The sequence below is a fragment of the Arachis duranensis genome, chromosome 1 (assembly GCF_000817695.3).
Source record: "Arachis duranensis cultivar V14167 chromosome 1, aradu.V14167.gnm2.J7QH, whole genome shotgun sequence".
Classification (NCBI taxonomy): domain Eukaryota; kingdom Viridiplantae; phylum Streptophyta; class Magnoliopsida; order Fabales; family Fabaceae; genus Arachis; species Arachis duranensis.
Genome location: NC_029772.3, coordinates 7,487,730 through 7,491,674, shown reverse-complemented (window position 1 = coordinate 7,491,674; position 3,945 = coordinate 7,487,730). Strand labels below are relative to the sequence as shown.

The following is a 3,945-nucleotide window of genomic DNA, read 5'->3' as shown; positions in this document are numbered from 1 at the left end:
TCGACCCCTACATATTAAAATTTTAATTTCTGGATCCATCCTGCATATATACCATTACGATTTCAATTGGTATCAGACTGGATTATCTTTTTCTATATTTGTGACTAAAATATCTTTTTAAAATAACAAAAAAATTAAATTCAACCTTAATCTGAAAATTCAAAAAAGAAAAAAAATCAAAACCAAATATCCAGAAAATAAATAATAGATTATGATTCTAGTACACACACAACTGAGGAGATCATGAATTTCTGAAAATTTCTCGTCTCTTGGCACAACCAAAATACTTCCATCGAAAAAATGGAGTAAATGAATGTCTCATTTCCCTTGAAACCCCCACTTTTTGCCCACAATGCTTCCCAGTAATGAATGTCTTGTATCCACAGTATTCCTTCTTCCATTACATTTATATTGAACCCCATTAACATAGCATGTTCAAAAGGAAATTTCAAATGTGTTTACCAAGGCTCTTACTTTATTTGTGAAACCTCCAAGCCACTCACGACGGATTTGATACCGATCTTACTATGCCACTCCATCATTGATGCAAATTCCTTCTTCACTTGTTATGCCGGCGCGTCTTCCTTTACGCTCTGCTCGATTTGTGGTACACAATCGCTGTTATCGATTCTCTGCCGTCGCTAGGAGAAGGAACCCTCCTTTAAGAACAATAAACCCCATAACGACTTTCAACTACATGGTATTACCTATTTCTCTGATTAACTTCGTAATTAACATTTATCACAGAGTTAAAACAATTACCCTACATTCATTAGCATTTTTACCGTGGTTCACAAAGTTAACTTCTATGGTCAGCATACTCCAAAGGTGACACGCGTCACATTTTTACTGGATATTCTTCCTTTGGTCATCTTAGCCACCGTTTGGTTTGGGCACCACAGACGACACCATGTATGTAATTATATATCCATATATAAATATATATTTAATTATTTATATATAAATAAATTAAATTATGTGTATACATTAACATATATAAATAAATTAATATATTTTTTAAAGTATATAGTACTAATTAAATTTTTTATTATTGAGTAATTATTATTCTAAGCGTATTTCTAATAAATTTCAACAATTATTTCAAAAAAATTATTTAAATTAGTACTTTAAACGCATATAACTTAAACTGTAAACACTAAACGCTTATTTGTAAATATTTAATGCTAAATGTTACATCATATATCCTAAATCTTAAATAATATCTTTTAAATTCTAATCTATAAATCTTAAATCCTAAACTTAAATTTTGAATTATAAATCATAAACTTTAAACTCTAAATTTTCAACCTTAAATCTTAAATCCTGTAGTTGAAGTTGAATTGAAGCAATACTTTAAAAAATTCTAATTGCTTTCATGTATTTTTATGTGAAAAATATTGTTTATACCATTAATTATATCTATATAATAAAACTGTTTGATATTTCATTCAAATTATATGTCATGATTGCCTTTTTTTATGTTAAAAATTTGATATCATTATATTTTAATAAGAAATATAAGTATATTTCATTGACATATTAATTAATGAAACACCTTTCTTATATATGTTTAATCAATAGTTGAAATTCATTCAACTTCTTTTATAGCTTTTTGAAAAGAAAAATATTACGGTCATATTATTATTATTATTATTATTATTATTATTAGAAAAATATTACGGTCATATTATTCTGGTCATATGACTATGTGTTATAATTAGAAAAATATATAAAAATATAAAATTAAAATTAAAATTGGGTTTTCCATCAAGCTTAAAGACACGTTCATCATAATTAACTTTTACAAAATTTGCTTTCAAACACTTTTAAACCTCACCAGCAAACAAACAACATAATTTATTCAAGAACTCTGTAGCAAAGAAAAACTCCATTATAAACATCTAAACCAATTAAAATATGGTTATTGCGATTCAACCATTATAAAGTATAAACATTGAAAATATGGTTATTCCAATTCAACCATATACTCCAAATGTTAACAAGAAAGAGAATTTCGGTACAATCCTTGATCCCAGCCACAAACCAATTTGCAATGAAAGATTAGTTAATGAGGTGTTGCCGTCCAAAACTCAAAAAATGCTAGACACTATCTATCATACAGTGCAAAATAGTTTCAATCCAGCCAAGCGATTATTTACAGCAACAAATTCAAGGTTCTCATGATAATAAGTAACAAATTCAACTTGGTGATGTTTTCCAGCAACAAATGAATTTGCTTAGTGAGATGTTCTATGTTCAGCAATAAATTGAACTTACAGCAACAAATTCAGTTCATTGAAAATTTTCAACAAATAAATTCAACTATGATAATTTTCTGACAACAAAAACTTTATCTTCAATTTTCCAAAAATGATTTACAGCAAAAGAAAAAATTAGCTAAATTATTATTTCAACAACAAATTCAACTTTCAATAACAAATTCAAGGTGTACTAATGATTTACAGCAACGAAATTAAAAAAGAAATAACAGAACTGAAGGAAGCTGAAGCTCACCTGGCCTCCACTCCAAAGATGATAGGCTTTTGCATCAGAAGAATTAATGCACCAAACATTCCAAAATAAAAAGCTTATCCCTACAAACAAAATTTTCTAGTCTTAACACCACCTATCCCAAAACATCATCTAAATCAATTCCCTATGTGTTTTGAATTCGAAATATTTAACACCCTTATCTCATAAAAATGCCTATTTGCCCTCTATCCAATCAAAATGGTAATTCCCAATCCAAATCTCCTCCTTAGATATTGCTACATCCCCAATGTATAATGTCCATCTAGCCTCCACTCCCAATTTGAAAAAGTCCACCCCTAAAAGTACACTTGTTATATTTATACACACCGAATAAATAAGAACATATAAAGGAGGCAGGTTCAAAAATTTGAAAATTTGAGAAGTCTCCATGATCTGCTTCTAATTAGTGAGAAGACAAAGCACCTAAAACATTATAAGATAATAAATTAATAACTTTTTATATTCCAAAATTCATATAAAAATTCAATAATTTAAGCATATAAACTATTTAAGTTAACCATTATGATTAGTAAACACAATGTTCGTATAAAAATTCAATAATTTATATAACCATAAAATTCAGAATGCATTTAAACCTTGTTCCACCACAAAAATGAAAAATCATAGCATAAATGCCTAATCCACATTCAAATTCATAATGTTCCACCACAAAATCAGATTATCAATTTTATTTAGCAACAGCTAAGTAAGAACACAGTATAACATTCAACCATCAACAATAAACAACACAAAATCAGGAACACAGTATAACATTCAGCCATCAACAATATCCAACACAAAATCAACAATCAACAACAGAAAATCAGATTATCAATCATCATCAACAAGACAACAACAATCATAAATAATATTAATGAGTCAGAAAGGCAATAAGTTTAACTGTTTTAACATAAAAAAAATGAATCATAAAAATTAACTCAGTAAGTAGTGAGTGAGAGAGGGGTCTTACTGCTGTAGTGAGACGACGAGGGAGGAAGGAGGGACGACAAGGTGAGCAGCGACCGGAGACCGCAGATCGGAGAGGTGAGGCGGCAACGAGAGAAGTGGGAGCAACGTGAGCTCGGTGAGGAGGGTTGGTGAGCGACGGTAGTGGTGTGCTTCGTGAGTTGAATGGCCAGGTGAGTGACGGAACGGCGGCAGTGAGGGACGGCGAGTGGAATGGCGAGGTGAATAGCGAGTGGAGCTTGGCTGGGTTCGTTCACTTCGTTGGAGACTTGCAGTCTGAGGGGAGGGTTAGCTGCGGTGAGGTTATCTAGAATGGAAGGGGTGAACCCGATCCCACCCTGCTCAGCACCTCGCCCCGTTTGATACTCCTCCCGCTTTGGATCGGATTTAAACCCGTCCCCACTGGGATAGAGGTGGGTCGGGTATATGCAAGTACTCTTCTCACCC

General features: G+C 31.5%; 1 long non-coding RNA gene across 2 annotated transcripts; it reads right to left on the bottom strand.

Annotated features, from left to right (window-relative positions):
- Positions 1–251: 251 nt before the first annotated feature.
- LOC107474003 (uncharacterized) lies at positions 252–3,936 on the bottom strand. Of its 2 annotated transcripts, XR_002371302.2 has the most exons (3): positions 3,503–3,923; positions 2,515–2,955; positions 252–659 (listed from the first exon to the last, which is right to left on the bottom strand). It is a non-coding gene; the product is annotated as an uncharacterized LOC107474003 (long non-coding RNA). The 2 variants fall into 2 exon arrangements; XR_001589158.3 differs by lacking the exon at positions 252–659 and having other exon boundaries at positions 2,387–2,955; positions 3,503–3,936.
- Positions 3,937–3,945: the final 9 nt, after the last annotated feature.